We start from the raw sequence: 18,507 nt of genomic DNA on the forward strand, positions 1-18,507 counted from the left end.
CAGATCCTCAGAGAGTTCTTTGCCATGAGGTCACATGTTGAACTTCCTGTGACCAGTATGAGAGAGTGAGAGTGATAACACCAAATTTAACACACCTACTCCCCATTCACACCTGAGACCTTGTAAAATACTACCAAGTCACATGACACCGGTGAGGAAAAATGGCTAATTGGGCCCAATTTGGACATTTTCACTTAGGGGGTGTACTCACTTTTTTAAGCGAGTCATTGGGGCACTCTTATTAAATCCTGTACTGGCCTCCTTTCTCCACAGGCTTTGGCATATGTTCCCTCAGTAATTATACAAAGCTAGTTGTGTTTTTCTTCAATGTTATAACATTTTGCAAATAAAACAAATTTCTACATAAATGTATTCAGCTCCATTTCTTTGGTGAAAATAACCCAAATCAGTGAATATTATTTAGACTGTAGAAAGGTTATAGAGCCCACAAACTATGGTATGTATATCGGAAAAACGTTCAATCCTGATTTACTGATGGCCTATCTCATTTCTTGAGGCAATAAAATGCCAGGACATTACATTTACCCCTAAATGCCCCATTCTTAAAAAATAGACAGTCCTTTAGTAAGAGGCATGCTGAGTTTTTAAAGTTGTAATTGTTTTGTCACAATTTTTTGGAAAATGAAGAAATAATAAAAAAAATATATTTTCACAATTTATTTTTTTAAATGTTGTTACCAGTGCAGTACAGTGTCATCATATAACTGCTGTGGTGGTGATAAGGGACAATGACTGGTGTTAGTATGTAAAAAAACAAACAAAACAAAAAAAAAACAGTAATATTAATTATTGGCCACAGCTAATCACATAGTAAAGATGGGCTGTGATTGGCCCTGTCTGTACCATGTGTTCACAGTGACCAATCACAGATATCAACACAATAGTTTACAATAGATGGCATGAATAGAAGCCATCCATTGTGTACAGTTGTCATGTGACCTGCTGTGACTGGTCACAGCGATCATATGGAACTGGCAGCAGCCCAATACAATGATCTGTCATCTGCTGTGCTGGGAAGACACAGCGGGGACAGATCACGTGGGAGCTCAGCCCATGTGGTGCTCATGAGGTATGATTCTGGGAAGACATCATATGATGTCCACCTAGAATGAGAGAGCTCCTGCCCAGCCATCATTTTACAATTGGCCGGGTAGGACGCAGTTAAAGGTGCCCTGGGCAGTGTTTCTTCCTCCCATACAACACTGCTAGGAGTGCATTCAATGATCATCTGTAGTTGGGCTTTCCATTTTCCTTTACACAACTAGTTTGCAAATCTGGATGTGTCTGTTATGTCCAAAGAGTGAACCTTTTAAAACTAGCTCATGGCGGCAGTGGCAGTTGGCTCAGGTTTTAAGGTAAAAATGATTTGGGTGGCTGTGGAGCCGCACAAATTACTTTTACCCCTCCCACTGCTCTCACCCGGTGGTTCCTGAAATCTCCCACTCCTCCCAGGAGCCCGGTATCACAACAGTTAACATCAGAATGTTAAACTAGAAGAGATCAGGAAATATCCATTCCCCAATCTTCTCCTCAGTACTGTGAACCGGAAGCACTCTTAGCCCTACTAATTTAGGGCTGTCAACATCCTATTTAAAAAGGTGGGTGTACAGTCCTATACAATCCCGTGCTTGGTCAGCTAGAGCAGAGGAGACATAGGAGGTCCAATAGACCCCTATTGTCTTCATAAAGAGTACATGACACCTGCCCAGTGCTATCGCATGGGGGATTGTTAGCCTCCTTGTGAGAGCAATAAAGTTAAATGAAAAAAACCCCCCCAAAAAAAAAAAAAACCTTAAAATAAAATGGAATTAACAGCGAAGAGAAACCCCTGACTCTGGGATAAAGGTTGGGGTGCTTAGGAACATGTCAGATAATACACCCTAAAAATTGGTGTAACATGTTCCTAAAAGTCAACCTAATTACTATTTTAACATATCTGCAGAAAAAAAAAACTGATAAAAAGTAAATATAAAAAAATGTTTTTTTTAATCATAAATTCCTTTTACATTACCATTTCATAATCCATTTGTATCTTGCAGGAGAAAAACAGGAGAAAAACACATATATCTGGTGGCCATGTTTAATCTTTTATGTACAAAAGATGTGTGAGGTCAATCAGACTCAGGTCACACAGATTCATTTACTTGGGTTCCATGGTCTGGCCAAATTTAAAACTCTATTATTTATTGTGGTTCTTTTAACCTACCTTATCATACTCGGTGGAAATCTTCTAATTATCATTTTGGTAGCAACTGTTGATCACCTTAAAATCCCGATGTTCTTCTTCCTCAAGCACTTGGCCACAACAGATGTCCTACTGACCACCAGTGTTATCCCCATGATGCTGGATATTATAATAATTGAGGAAGGATGACTATCATTTGTTGAATGCATTACTCAGTTGTATGTCTTTGGCATTTCTGGATTCTTGCAATGTTTTCTGATTGCTGTTATGTCCTATGATCGATACTTGGCTGTTTGCAAACCATTGCATTATGCTTCACTTATGAACCCTGATGTTTGTCTCCTGTTGGTTATTGGTTCCTGGTTCTTAGTTACTCTAATAACATCAAGTGAAATAATAGTGCTGGTTCAATTAAACTTCTGTGGAATTAATTATATTGATCATTTTTTCTGTGACTTTGGACCAGTCGTGGAGTTGTCCACCTCAGACACATCCAGTTTGATGCTACAAGACTTTGTAATTTCCATATTTGTGATATTTTGCCCTTTCACCTTCATAATCATAACCTACATGTACATTTTCTTCATCATCCTGAAGATATCTTCTGCTTATGGTCGAAGAAAGGCCTTCTCCACATGTAGCTCCCACCTGGCTACTGTCTGTGTCTATTATGGAACTTTGATCACTGTATACATGGTACCAAGAGATGACAGCACAGCGAGCATAAACAAATATATGTCTTTGCTGTATACTGTGGTGACACCACTGATGAATCCCATTATCTACAGCCTCAGGAACAAGGAGATCAAGAAAGCCCTGTGCAAATTTGTCATCAAACTCAAAACAGACAGCTTTAAATTTTGAAAATAAACTTTTTGCTTCTATTTTCTTCGTGCTTTATTTTTTTATTTATTTTTTAATCAATATTTTATTGAAATTCAAACTCAGTACATAACAAAAACAAATGTTGAGCAGTAAAAGTAGAATACATACAACAAACTCAGAGTGTAAATACAACGTGCTCGGCCAACCAAACCTAATGTCAAGGAATTTCATCGACCAAATAAGCTGGCTTGGATAAACTGGATAATGATTAATTAATGTTATCGCTGACATCAGCCAAGGGAGAACAGGAGTGGGAAGGAGGGAGGAAGGGCAGCCAGGTAAGAGGGAGGGCAGAGGTGAGAATGGACTGAGGGTTTGAGGGAGGGGTGGGGGGTAAGGGAGGGGGGGGAGAAGGCACCGTGAAAATGTTCAGAACTGAAGAATACCTACTTTGGTCCTATAAAGAGTTGACAGCTCTACCTCTACACCATAATACACATAGATTAAAGCACCGTATCTGCCTAGCACCCCAGTATATGCATTGCAGGTTGGTATGAAGTAGATTTCAACCAAAGGAGGGTGTGCATCTATCCACCAAGTCAGTACTGAGGTCTCAGATCAGTGCGAAGGAAGTGATAGTGATCCTGTCGGAGGTAAGAGATTGGGATCGGGCAAGTTCCACTTGCGATCTAAAGTCGTACGGGACAGGCGTGGGTCTAAGGTGGGTCCCACTAGTTCAGTGTTCCTTAAAGTGATGAGATCAGAGGAAAGTTCAGCTATTGTGGGAGGGGTGTCTGACATCCAGTGGCGCAGAATCAACCTGCGCGCTGCCATCAGGCAGTTGATTAACCATGGCTTGAATTGTGACATTCCCTTTCCTGTCTTTTGGCATCAGTAGACTTTCCTCATCCAGGCAATTGAACACGAGTGGGTAGACGTCTCTAGGGATGGACACCCCCGTCATTCTAGCAATATAGCGTAATGTTTTGTCCCAAAAAGATGATATCTGAGGGCAAAGCCACAACTTATGCAGTAGAGATGGATATCGTTCTTTGCAAAGGGTGCAGAGATGATGTGCCGGGTCTTTTGACCAGCGGATGTGTGGATAGTAAGCTCCATGGAGAATTTTAAACTGTTGCTCCCTCCAGAATTTGCAGGTTACGTGTTGGCGAGTGGTTAGGTAGTCCTTCAGGATCCTGGATTGGGCGTTGGGCGAGTTGAGTAGTTTATTCCAGGATTTAGCGATAGAGTGCACAGTTTCCTGATAGAGTTCTTGGTGGAGAGGTTTATACAACTGCGATATCCTGTGTTTACCCTGCACAATCCATTGGTCCACCAGGTTGGGGCGGAATCGTAGAGAGGAGGTACAACATAAATCAAGTACAAAGCTTACACATTGCCTGAAATAGAGATAGTGACCTTTCGGCAGATCATGTGCCTCGGCAAAGGAGTGATAACTTAGAGGAAGCCCATTACTCACGTCAAAAATCTGCGACATCAATTTTATCCCCAGTAGGGACCAAATCCCATAGGCCGAATGTTGCTGCGCGTGTGGGAAGCCAGGGTGGTTGTGGATGGGAAGATATCTGGATAGACGTTGGGAGGATCCCAACTTCTTCCTCACCTCTCTCCAGGCTGCCACAGTATCCCTAATCAGGATGTTGTGGCAGAGAGCTTTGGGGACATCCCATGTCCCACAGTGCAGCAACGTGACCAGGTCATGAGGAGAAACCATTTGAGACTCCATAGAATAGTTGGTATACCGCGATTCCCTGCTGATCAAATCCAGACAGCCTCTCAGGAGACACGCTAGGTTGTATAATCTCGTGTTTGGAAGATCAACCCCCCCATCCCTCCTGGACATATGCAGCTTGTTGAGGGAGATACGAGGCCTTTTCCCTTGCCAAATAAAATGAGATACCTCTTTATGGAGTCTATTAATATCTGAATGTTTCAGTAAAATCGGGATCGTCTGCATAGGATATAATAGTTTTGGGAAGGTGGTCATTTTATATAGGTGGCACCTACCAAAGAAGGAAAGTGGCAAATTAGCCCAGGATTTTAGCTCGGCTACCATCTTGTGGAGGACCAGCGTAAAATTTAAGCAATATATGGTAGAGGGAAAGCGTCCAATTTTGACTCCTAAATAGGTGATGTGTGTGGATGCTATACGCAGACTCGACGATGCCGCCCACTGTGGGGTGCGCGCCGTATTCAGGGGTAATATTTCGCTCTTATGGAACTTGATGCGGAGGCCCGAGCACAGACGCTAATCGGCGAATATGTCCTGGATCAAGGGGAGGTCGTGGCCTGGGTCTGACGTGAAGATAAGCACATCGTCCGCAAACATAGCAGTCCGTAATTCCTCTGTGCCTACTCTTATGCCCTGAAGATTGGGATGGGAGAGCAAATACCTGGAGAGGGGCTCTAAAGCTAAATTGAACAGGAGGGGCGAGAGCGGGCACCCCTGCCTCGTCCCCTTGTGTAATCGGAACGAGGGAGAGGTATGACCCACTATCACCACCTGCGCCTGCGGACTCGCGTACATCATCCTAATTAAGTGTAAAAATTTGCCCAAGAAGCCTACTTTCGTGAGGACTCAATCCAACCATTGGATATTCACGTTATCAAATGCCTTTTCGGCATCAAGAGTGATTATCGCCGCGTCTGCGCTCGGGTCCGCCTTGGAAGCCTCGAGAGCAAGTAATACCTTCCTAATATTTGATGTAGCCGATCTGCCTTTTGTGAACCCCGATTGCGTGGGATGAATGATGGAGGGCATAATGGACGCCAATCTGTCCGCCATTAATTTGGAGAGCAGCTTGGAGTCCACGTTTAGGAGCGAGATTGGCCTGTAGGAGCCGGGATCTAGAGGGTCTTTCCCTTTCTTATATATCAATTTTATATGAGCTTGATGACCTGTAGGGAGGTAAGGGTTGCCATTTAATATATGGTTGTAAACTAGTTGTAACGTCGGAGCCACCGTGTCAACTGCTAACTTATAAAAGTCCGGGGTGTACCCGTCGGGACCGGGGGATTTGCCTGGCGTAAGAGATTTGATGCCCTTAATAATTTCCTCTAGGAACAGGGGCGCGTTTAATTGTAATAGTTGTTCCTGAGTGACTTGAGGGAGGGGGACCTTAGAGAGCCAGTCCGAGGCTGTGTCCTCATTCATATGTTCTTGACTATATAGGGGTTGATAGAATTTAGCAAAGACGTCATTGATGCCTTGGGGATCTTCTACCCTATTGCCGTCGGCATCTCTAAGGGCGGAGACTTGTGTTGGAGTAAAGGGTCTTCTGCATAGAGAAGCCAGCAATTTGCCTGATTTATTCCCGTAGAAGTGATACTTCCAATCCTGGTGCGATTTATAAAGTAGTTCCCGTTTCGTCGCCCAACCGTCTAAAGCTGCTTTGGCAGTGCGCCAACGTTTTCTGTTTTCGTCGGTGTTTCATGCGTTCAGCGCAGATTGCGCTTCTGTCAGCAGGGAGCTGGCTGACACAAATTCCTTAACAATAGTCTTTTTATACGCTGCGGCGTATGAAATAATACGCCCTCTGAGCACGGCCTTCCCCGACTCCCACAAGAGTACGGGGGAGACCGTTGGCGACTCATTGAGAAGTACAAAATCCGCCCAGACATCCCTGATGAGTGAGGCAATCCCTGGGTCTTTAGTTAGAAAGGATGGGAACCGCCAGCATTTGGCAGCCTTTATCGTCGAGTAGATCATGAGGTGAACTGATACCAGGGCATGATCAGACACGGCTATGTCATGTACTCACAGAGATACCGTACAGGGGAGCATTTTAGGGTTAACGAATATGTAGTCAATTCTCGTAAGCGTTTGATGGGGGTGAGAATAAAATGAATATTCTTTGCCCTCTGGGTTATTAAGTCTCCAAGCATCAGAGAAGTGAATACTATCCGCAAAGTCTCTCAGCATGGAGGAGAGATGTTGGGGCCTGTGTATATGCATGTCTTTCGCTGAGGACCTGTCCTCCGTGGGGTGCATCAGTGTGTTGAAGTCTCCTGACACTAGTAGCGGAGGGTGTAGGTACGGGGCCAAAGTGCGTGTAACCGTCTGGAAAAAAGAATCTGAGGGAGCATTGGGAGCGTATATCCCGGCCAGCGCCCATTCATGATGGGCGGTCGCCAGGTGCAACACTACTATCCGGCCATCATCATCCGTAACAGAAGATTTTAGAGTAGTAGTAAGGTTTTTATGTATGAGTATTAACACGCCTGCCTTACCCTTAACTGCAGGGGAGCCTAGAACCTGCCCTACCCATAGTTTTCGCATGCAATGGAAGTCCTTGGCTTCCAGGTGCGTCTCTTGCAGGATCGCGATGTCAGCTTTCAAACGTTTTAAATGTCTGAGCACTGCCATGCACTTGTTGGGAGATCTGAGGCCCTTAACATTCCATGAGATCATGCTCATGGTGGGTTCCAGGGAAAGGGAGATCGAAGCCGGTTAGTATTCATGAGTGTAGGTGCTGTAGGGTGTGCAATTTTTCTGGTGATCAATGGTGCGGGGGTAGCCGAGTAAAACCGTAAGTCAAGAGGTGCTGGTGCTACAGATATAGGGTGAGGTAAAGGGCATCACCCAACAGGGGCATAAGGATAAATGGGGAACAGAGAGCAATCAGAGTTAGTGGACTTCTCTTTTTTCCTCATGGGAGCTCGCTCGTGCATCGGACAGCGTTACCAGACGTAGTCATCTAGCCCTTTCAGCCGGCAACAGGGAGCATCGCTTCTGACGGGCGTGCAATGGATCCAGAAAAGGGGGTCCAGCACTGGCGAGAGGGCTAAAGACAACAGGACTGGCAAAGGTGTGCATGTCGAGCGGCCACCAAGCATAACAATAAACTATAAGCAGTAGATAAACAGGGCATTAACCAAGAAGATGCAATATAGGAAACATAACACTTGGAAGCAGCCGTTAGGCATGGAAAAGGACAGTGGCATGTGTGGACTACTCATCCACACATGTCAGTGTGCCCAGATCGGACATCAAAAGTCAAAACATGCAGTCCATAGCAACATAAGTATAGCATGTACATTATAGGCATAGTTACCGGGAGTACATGGAGGTACAGCTGCGGGTGAAACACAGGATTATCGCGTCATTGTTTCTAAAAGAGGTGGCGATGAATTAGAAGGCTGTCAACCGGGGTGCCGTCAACAGTATCTGCGTCTTGAAGATGAACCTGACACTCGTTGTTTTTTTGCCGGGTCTTTTCTGGGGCTCCGTTGTTCCCTGGCGCCTTGAGGGCGCTGGGGGGAAGGTGTGGAGGGGGGTTCCAGCGTGATGTTGAAGTGGCGTTGCAAGAAGTGATAGGCCTCATCAGGTATGGAAAAGGATTTCTGTTCACCAGATGAATCCGCAAGGCATAAAATGGCGGGATAAGCCAAAGTAAATTTAATGGATTTATGGAACAAAGCCTGGCAAGTTGGCTGAAAAGCCTTCCTGCGACTGGATACCTCCTGGGAGTAATCTGCGAATATTTAGAGCTTATGGCCGTCAACTTGTAGGGCTTTGGAATTGCGGAAGGATTTCAGGATATTCTGCCGGTCCATATAGTTCAGGTACCGCACGATTACAGCGCGGGGTGTGCCTCCAGGCGGTGGGCTCATTCCACCGAGCAGGCCGACTGGATCCCCAGGGCTGTGGGCAGGCGAGAGGAGGCTATGTCACAGAGAGTATCAGTTCCTTAGGATTCTGTAGCCCTATGATCCGGAGGTTATTTCTCCTAGATCTGTTCTCCAGATCATCCACCTTGTCCAATAAGTACCTTTGGGTCTGCTTGGCTTGCTGATCCATTGCAAAGGATCCCTGCAGCTGATCCTCCAGGTCAGACATCCTGTGTTCCATTTCGGTCAGCCTGTGAGCATGGTCACCTATTTCTTTCCGCAGCTGCGTGATCCCATCCGAGACGGCTCTGTCCACAGCATCTTTAATGGTGGGAGAAAGAAGGGAGGCTACTGCCTGGGCCAAGGAGGCAATCTGCGCCTCTGGTATATGACTTGGTGACTGGCCGGGCCCTGCAGTGCTAGTGTGTGAGGCGGAGTCCTCCATGTGTGTTTCAGAGGAGGCCGCAATTGAAGCCGGGGGCTTGATTTGTGGAGGCGGCGGAGCTCCGCCGTGCTGCGGCGGCGGTGCAGATCCGTGCTGCAGGAAACGATCCATGACCGCTCATTCCCCCGGGATGATGTGCGGGTAAGTAGCAGCGTCCGTTGGCTCGTTAGGGCTGTGAATGCCGGTGTAAATGCAGGCGATGTCTGGAGCCGGTGTCCCGCGCTGCTGCTTACATGGGCGCCGAAACCGGAAGTCTCTAACGACTTTTCTTTTATCCGTGCTTTATTTTTTATATATATTTATAGTCACTTCAGATATGAGCAAACATCTAAAATCTGTTATTTTCAGTTGAAAAGTTGTAAACATTGGAACAATCAGCATTTCATTTTGTGCCTTTGGATCCAATGCATTTGTTTAGGCTGTAGTAAGTTGAGCAATTAAAAAAAAAGAAAAAAACACAAATTACAGTATATGTACATGTGATAAAAACCTAGCTCCAAATCCAACTTGAAAATATAATGAATTACGGCATGCCTCCACCCATAATTTGAAAGCAGCTCCAATTAAACCCTCAAGTCCAGACACTTTCAGCACTGTCACACTTTGAATGGCAAATACTTAGGCATGCAACACTGTACCCAAGTGAAATTTTTATCACTTTTTAAGACAGATAGAGCTTTCCATTAGTGGTATTTAATTACCTCTGTGTTTTTTATTTTTACTATATAAATGAAAATTACCAAAAAATACTGGAAAAAAACATGTTTTTCTTAGTTTTTTGTTATAACATTTTGCAAAGAATTAATCTTTCTTCATAAAGTTAGTGCAACATATATTCTGTTATCTTTTTTTTTGGTAAAAAAAAATCCAAAACAGTATATATTATTTAGTCTTGGTGAAAGTTATAAAGTCTACAAACTATGGTATATATATTTGAAAATTGATCAATCCTGATCTAGCTAAAATGTCAGGAAAGTACACATACCCCCAAGACGATTCCATTTTTTGGAACATAGACAGGCAGGTAATTAGCAAGAAGCATGGGGATTTTTTTTTTATTTAGTTGTAATTTTTTGGCAAAATGTTGGGAAAATTATGAAAGTAAATCATTTTTTTTCCCCACAAAGTTTTCATTTTAACAAGTGTTTCATAACACACAGCATAAGCAAGACTTTTGAACAGCCTAGCCACATAAAGGGGTTCCACATCCAATGAGCACCTTCAGCCATTCAGACATTCTAGGAGCACAAATGACACAACTATTTTTTTGACTACCTAACACATTTTTGAATGCCCTGGAGCGCCAGGACAGTAGAAACATCCACAAAATTACCTAATTTTAGAAAGCAAACACCCCAAGGTATCTTCTAAGAAGGGAGGTCTTCTGAAGACTTCATGCATTTTCTAGAAATTTTGGGAAAATTAAGAATAAAAATATATTTTCTTTCACACAAAGCTGTCATTTATTAAGATAATTCTAATTCACAGCAAAGGAATATTTAAAATGACACCTCAAAACACATTTTACTACCACATGTGTGAGACCTTTTCACAGCCTAGCCACATAGAGGGGTCCCACATCCAATGGGCTCCTTCAGGTGTTCTAGGGGTATAAATTACACAACTTATTTATTGACTACCTACTGGTACATGTCTGCCCCCATAGCACTATGTTCACTGGCCAGGAAGTACAGGAGGTTGAACAAAGGGTAAACCAAAGAATACCTGTGGTTCCAGTAGTGTAGTTCTCTGCAGAGGATGGTTGGTACCAGTGTTTCACAGGAATATAGCCAGTGGAATGTGCAGATGGGTTAGCACTGGTGCCAGGCAGAGATGTGGCCATAAGATTGGTCCAGGCAGAAACATTAGGGTTTGGGCCTTGGTTAGGAAAGACTGGACAAAGGGGTGCAGGCTTCTCCCACCCAAAGCTCTTTGAAGCCTCTGGTCTCCAGATCCTAAACTGTAAATTGCAAAACTCGGGTGGATTTTTTATGCTAGGATCGGTATCCCCGAGTCACGCTCGGGGTAGATGTGCAGAGCGAGCAGCGGTGTCCCTTACCTTTTCCTGGCGATCCAGCGATGATCTCCCATTGCTGTGATCACCAGCCGAGATCCCCGCCGCTCGTCCGTCGGTCTGATGACTTCCTGGTTCCGTTCCCTGCAGCAGCAATGCTGCATGGGAGCGGAACTGGGAGGGAAATTCAAATGTTGCACAAAACACAAACACATAACATTATATATATATATATATATATATATATATATATATATATATATATATATATATATATATATATATATATATATATATATATATTATATAATAAAATTATATTATTGATTAGATTATAATTGATGCGTTTGTGTTTCAAATTTATCACATCTGGGATGTCTACTAGAGTCTTGTTTTGGTCAGGTTTAAGTCAGTAATTACTAAGAATTGTAGGCCTATAATACATAACGCCAAATTTCCATGCAAAAAATTGTACCGCTTTTGGTACATAATTCCTGACATAATCATACCGCCAGGGAGGTTAAGGCAGTGCTGGAAAAAAATGGTGGCCACATAAAATATTGACAATTTGAACATTTTTCACTTAGGGATGTACTCACTTTTGTTGCCAGCAGTTTAGACATTAATGACTGTGTGTTGAGTTATTTTGAGGGGACAGCAAATTTACACTGTTATACAAGCTGTACACTCACTACTTTACATTGTAGCAAAGTGTCATTTCTTCAGTGTTGTCACATGAAAAGATATATTAAAATATTCACAAAAAATGTGAGGGGTGTACTCACTTTTGTGAGATACTGTATATATGATATATATATATATATATATACACACACCACCATGACATGCAAATAGTAATAGTCACAATTTGGACTTACCTATGCCTTTTTAACAGCAAAGGAAGTCTGTGTATACCTGTGGGCAACTGCAGTATTACCTCTTCATGGATATCCATGTTGCAGTGTTTATGAGTGTGCTTTACTACAGATAGTAGCAAGGGCCAATTACTGCATATCGCTACATTTATGCCCCTTTCACAGTCTGTCACCCTGCAGTGTTGGATCTGTTTTATTATGAATGCCAATAAGACTCTGGTTACTCAGGATACTTGGTTTACAAGGTAGGCATGCTTTAGGGCCGACATCCCCATACACGGAGCTTGATTCAATTTAGCACCTCAGCCTGGCTAAAGGTCAATCAACTGTTACATACGGTCAGGGTATAAGCTTTTTGCATGGCAGGCTGGGCCCAGCAGGCTTGTAAGGGGCCATATTGGGAGACTCACTCCATATGTAGGTTCATATAGCATATTGTGAGGCCCTAGGGGGTATCAGCAGTCACTCCAGGGTGGATATTGTCCTTATATGGTTTATGCAAGTTACACTTTGGCGGTGGTTCCCCATCCGGAGAGGACACCATGGACATATAGCACAGAGCTGGTTAAAGGCAATCCACACACCATTTTCTACATGGTATAACTTATGGGTTCAACCCAATTAATTATAGGGAAATGCTCTCATTATTTTGAGTGCTTGGTGGCAGCCAGGTTCTTACCAATCCTGGGCCAGCTCTTTTCATATGATACCAAGCTCTGACTAACCCATGAGTGTCCCTTCGTTACTAACTACCAATTATTTTGCGGTGACTTTTGTCCTGCATAACAAATATACAGAATCCATCTACAATACTTACAATTAGGCTCCAGACGAAGCCTCTATATGAGGCGAAACATGTTGAGCAATTGAACCATTACTCTTTGTCACCATTACCTGACCTTGTGTGTGACGGTGCCTGCCATTGGACTGACCTCTGACAGGATCCCCGTTATGTATTTACAGTCTTTGATATGGCTAATAGCATTGTAATTGTTAGAATTACACCTATTAGAACTGCTGTATGTTATACAGATGATTGGTGAGCCATTTAGGCCCTAATCGGTTTTATACTGTATATGTTCTCATTATTTGTTTTTTGCTCCCTTTTTCCTCCCCCTCTTGTTTGCTTTTTATGGAATTTGAATAAATATTGATTTTAATTATATTATGTGCCTGGAAAAATCCTTCCTTCCCAATCTTCCATGTTCTCTATCAAGTTACACTTTGTATTGCTATAATCATTGATACAGAGAGGTGGGATACCATGGTCTAGACATATTGGTTTTTAGTCTCCCTTGAATGCACTGCTGTCTATATGGAGGTCAATCAGCTGCTTTCAGCTACAAGCATAGTAGGCTGGACTTAGTAAACTTAGCAGGAGCTACACAAGGAGATCAGGCTGTATGAGTTATACTATCAACACCTCCTATATGGGTATTCACAAATTTACTAAAAATTCTGGCTCGTGCTTCAGGCTACTGAGCCATTACATAGGGATCCATACAGGACCTGACCATTTTATCTTAGGCAGGAGCAATGTGTGATTTTGGAGGGGGGTGGGTTTGGGAACAGGGAGTGGGGTGGGATCAGGTTGTGGGGGTTAAGGGGTTTAGTTGGGGGGATAGGGATGAGGGGAAAGTGTATTCTTTTTGCGTGCTTGGCCACCGCATTGCAATTTTTCTTATAACGTATGTCCAATTAATAAATTTTTGTATTTGGCAGCCTTTGTAGATACTAGATCCTTTTTGGTGTGTTGTTACAGTCAATGTTTTTTTAAGAACTTCTCCTAATATATGGGTATAGGCACCATTCACATGCCATTCTCAGGATCTGACATATTTTATTTATACTTTGTGGTATTAACTTAAGGGGGCTGAATAATTTTGCATGCCCAATTTTTCAGTTTTTAATTTGTTAAAAAAGTTTGAAATATCCAATAAATTTCGATCCACTGCATTATTGTGTCCCACTTGTTGTTGATTCTTCAAAAAAAAATTACAGTTTTATATCTTTATGTTTGAAGCCTGAAATGTGGCAAAAGGTCGAAAAGTTCAAGGGGGCCGAATACTTTCGCAAGGCACTGTGTACCCCCAAAAGGCAAATATGCACAGAAACACCATAGACACAATCTTTTAAATACATTACAATAAAAAAGTAAACGATGTCCCAAAATCATTTGAGATGTCCATCAATGTAAATCCAGCGACAATCATAACGACCCACCTCCATGATGACCCGTGCACCCTATGATGTTGTCCACCACACGACCACCACAAAATGACAGATGGCCCGGGCCAGCTTATGATTGTTAACAAACCAGCCAGGAAACTGAGTGATGTCATATATGAAATATGGTCATGGCCATATTTGGTCAGTGACGTCACCCAGGATCCCCAAAAGCAATTTTACAATAAGAAATTGAAAGGGGATCTGTCATTTCACTGTAGGTAGTGTCTCCACAATGATTAAATTATAGATTCCTCTTCAGTTTGTTAACAAAAAAGAAGCTAGGTTTTGCACAGGTAAACTGACACAATATGGCCTTTGAGTTTGGTGGTTCACCCAATTGCAAGCAGGTTGGGTTCGGGTCGTATGTGAAGCTCATCCCTATCTGACACCTTACAAAGGAAAACAAAGGAAAACAGCTATAAAAAATAAGAGGTTAATCCCATGCTTTTTTTTATTTATTTTTTTTACTTTAACTTTATTACTAAGTTTCACTACAATTTTTTAGTGATAAGTACTATGTAATAAAACTAAAGAGTAAGTATAAGGAATTTATGCTGATTTTCCTAGACATTTATTAGCCTCAAGCACAGAAGCAACCTTTTATCATTTGTAGACTCTGGGGATAGACACAGAACTATGACAATTTCCCAGTATGTTCCCCAGTCACATCTACTGTACCAGTATAAATAGGGGTAACATTGTACAATTAGCTGGCACACCTTACAGATGAATAAAGCTATAATTCAAAACACATTTACACTCATGCCCATCTCATCTGAGAAAAACACATCATACTGTAAAAAATATATTATTATCGCTACTAAATAAGTGCTTTGTTTTGATCCTCTCCTCTTCTAGAATTGTAATCCTCGTGCATCTAAGGAATTATATAGAGTATATAAATATATATAAATATAAAAATATATAGAAATATATAGGAATGTAAGTACTAATGCACATTATATGTTTTAAAGAAATGCAAGCCATCAGCATCAGATATGCAATAATACAGGGGAAAATTGGAATTGGTCTCCAGAACCCACAAAGACGCTGTCCTGGCGAAGGCATGCCATTATAGAACTCTTATCTCAATCCCAAAGTACTGTTGGAAGGTAAGTCAGTATTTGCCTAAAAGAGGAGCGTTTATATTTCAATATATGGGCTCAATGTGATTCAGCATATCTTTTCTGGAATTGCAGACTTTTAAAAGAGAGTGATTTATCTATCCAGTCCTACTAAGAGTTCTCAGCTGATATTTTACAACATAAAACATAGCTCTAAATTGTTAGATGCAGTTTTAGAGTACAGCTGGCTATATACTAATAGAATTTATGTCACAATGTTAAGAACATTTGTTTAATTGTCTAATCATTGGTGGGGTCAAATTGACATTCAAAATAAATTGTTTTTATAAGCAAAACATTTCTAACAGTGTGTCTGGCTTTAATTCAGTAAAGACCATTCATTTCAAAATGGAATGTTAAAAGCAAACATTAAGTTGTGGAGTGTACTGAGAATTTTTGTACAAATTTTTTACAAGTTTTCCTAAAAATGTATATCGGGAAATGTACTAGGGCAAAGCTAGCTTTACTCTGGTCAAAATGTAACCTTCTAAGCTCCCACACATCTGTGTTTACCAAATATGTCTTTGTCCATTTCCAAATGTTTCTTTGAGTACAGTCTCAACGCCCAGCTTGCCCTCTCCTTGGTTATAGCCACTTTCTTATTCTTTTATATCCAAGACTTTCCCCAAACATCTCCTTTTCTCTGGAATTTCCTTTTAAATGCTGCTTAGTTCTCTCCCACTCTTAAAGATCCACTACAAAACATATTGTATTCTGATGACTGTATAGAGTTAATATCAATAGTGATAGCATTCGTCACTCATAGGAACCTATAAAGACCACCACCACTGTGCCAAATCCAGAACCTAACTATGTATCCAAAGAGAAGAAATTAGAACTTTACTGGTATAAATGAAATTATGCTAATATATCATAGAAAAATATACATCATTTTAATTTTACTTTTAAAATCATGTATATGCTAAAAACCAATCAAGATTAGCAATATCTCCTCATAGTTGGCAACCACCATTGTTGAATCTTCATTAGACATGCAATATATATACAAACCACATACTTACATAACTTATATTGGGAGAGCCACCTAAGTCAATGAATTTCTCATACAGCTTCTTCAGGATGCAATGGGAAGACAATGATAATAACTGATAGCAGATGCTGGAGATCATAATCAACATGGCAAATATCTAGCTTAAGCTATCTATTGAAATGGATTGGGGGTTATATATAATTGTTGAATTTTTGAGGAAATTGTTATTATATTATTTTTTTAGATCTCTCCAACCATGGTATATTTTGGACACTATGTTGAATAGCATTGGACTGTGGATGTGATAGGATGCAAGTCTCTTTCGAGGTGGCAAATTTGATGAAGGGCAATAACAGGCTTTGGTGTAATAATTATTAGTGATAATTTTCCTTTTTTTAAGGAAATAGAAAGTGTGGCCTTCAGCCCTAGTGGGATTTCTGGCTGACTTTAGTTCAGATCTGTCTCTCTGTCCCAGTGCCTGCCCCAAGGGATTGCCCCACTTTTTGCCACCACTGTCTATTTTTCTGTCAATTTTCTGTCTATATTTCATGTCTATATTTTCTGTCAATTTTATATATAAAATTGTGTCAATCTGTTTTTCAAAAGAAAAAAAAAAAAGAATACCGAAAAAAAAATGTTGACTGTAGTTGAGCTTTCATTTTTTGTCTCCCACCTAAAGCCAAATTCCAGGTCAAAATTAAAGTTATACAAAATTATCAGTAATGATGTTTTTACACAAAAAAAATTAAACAGGCGAACAAAGTCCACAAGGTGACAAAGTAAAATAATGTGCAAATAAAGATAAGTTTCTAATTGAAGAGTCTCTCAAATTAATACACTGTATTTGGTGACTTCTTCGGATAATCAAATGAAAAACCAACACCACATGATTCAAATGCAAAATGTGGAGTGGGTCATTACCAGATTCCACTTCCACTAGAATTTAATGAAATGACCAAAAGAAATCCCAGTCTTGGTGATATCCCAACATTTCATGTATCACCCAGTGATAAAAGTTACTTTGTACCAAATGAAACTGAGGGCAAGCTTCCAGCCGTACACTTGGTGCAAAGACTAACAAAATGGATGCTCCCCAGGCTTGCAAAATGTACCTTCGCCCCAGTCTGAGGTCCAGAGGGCTCTGGAGCAGGTTTTCATCAAGGATGTCCCTGTACATTGCTGCATTCATCTCTACCTTCATCCTGACTAGTCTCCCAATTCCTGCAACTGAATAACATCCCCACAGCATGATGATGCCACCGCCATGCTTCACTGTAGTAAAGGTATTGGCCAGGTGATGAGCGGTGCCTGGTTTCCTTCAGACATGACGATTGCCATTCAGGCCAAAGAAATCAATCTTTGTTTCATCAGACCCAAAATTTTGTTTCTCATGGTCTAAGAGTCCTTCAGGTGCCTTTTGGCAAACCTCAGGTAGGCTGCCATGTGCCTTTTACTGAGGAGTGGCTTCCATCTGGCCACTCTACCATACAGGCCTGATTGATGGAGTGCTGCAGAGATGGTTGTTCCTCTGGAAGGTTCTCCTCTCTTAGAGAAACACTGGAGCTCTGTCAGAGTGACTATTGGGTTCTTGGTTATCTCCCTGACTAAGGCCCTTCTATCCCAAACACTTATTTTGGCAGGGAGACCCACTATAGCAAGAGTCCTGGTGGTTCCAAACTTCTCCCATTTACGAGTGATGGAGGCCACTGTGCTCATTATGACCTTCAATGCTGCAGAAATGTTTCTGCACCCTTCCCCAGATCTGTGCCTCCATACAATCGTGTCTCGGAGGTCTACAGACAGTTCATTGGACTTCATGGCTTGGTTTTAGGTCTGAAAAGCCCTGTTAACTGTGGGACATCAATTTTATTTGGGTACAGCGTTGCACAATTGGGCAATTGTCTGTTAAAGTAACGCAGTGCCCAATCGCAAAAAATGGCCTGGTCATTAAGGGGGCAAAACTGGTCCAGAACTGGTTAATTACCTTATCCCTCACCAACCCAGCAGCCATTGTTCTCTTTTTTCTACACTCCGAGTTGTGGACAATCCCTTGGTGTCCTCATTTACAATGCAGGTCTACTATTCATTGTTTGTGATGACTTCAGACAACCTATGACCCATGGAGCAGCAAGGAAAAGCAGCTTTAAATGACTGGTAGTACAGCTGT

General features: G+C 41.8%; 1 protein-coding gene and 1 pseudogene across 2 annotated transcripts in view; both read left to right on the forward strand.

The window, feature by feature from the left end:
- Positions 1-18,507, forward strand: part of LOC309552915 (olfactory receptor 5G26-like) — a gene marked incomplete at both ends in the record, with an annotated part of 360,843 nt that overhangs the window by 102,261 nt on the left and 240,075 nt on the right. The window lies entirely within an intron of this gene.
- Positions 2,123-3,070, forward strand: LOC309554735 (olfactory receptor 10A7-like; annotated as a pseudogene). Its single transcript has one exon. The product of its transcript is annotated as an olfactory receptor 10A7-like (transcript).

Source organism: Pelophylax lessonae, assembly GCF_965119305.1.
Source record: "Pelophylax lessonae genome assembly, chromosome: 4".
Classification (NCBI taxonomy): domain Eukaryota; kingdom Metazoa; phylum Chordata; class Amphibia; order Anura; family Ranidae; genus Pelophylax; species Pelophylax lessonae.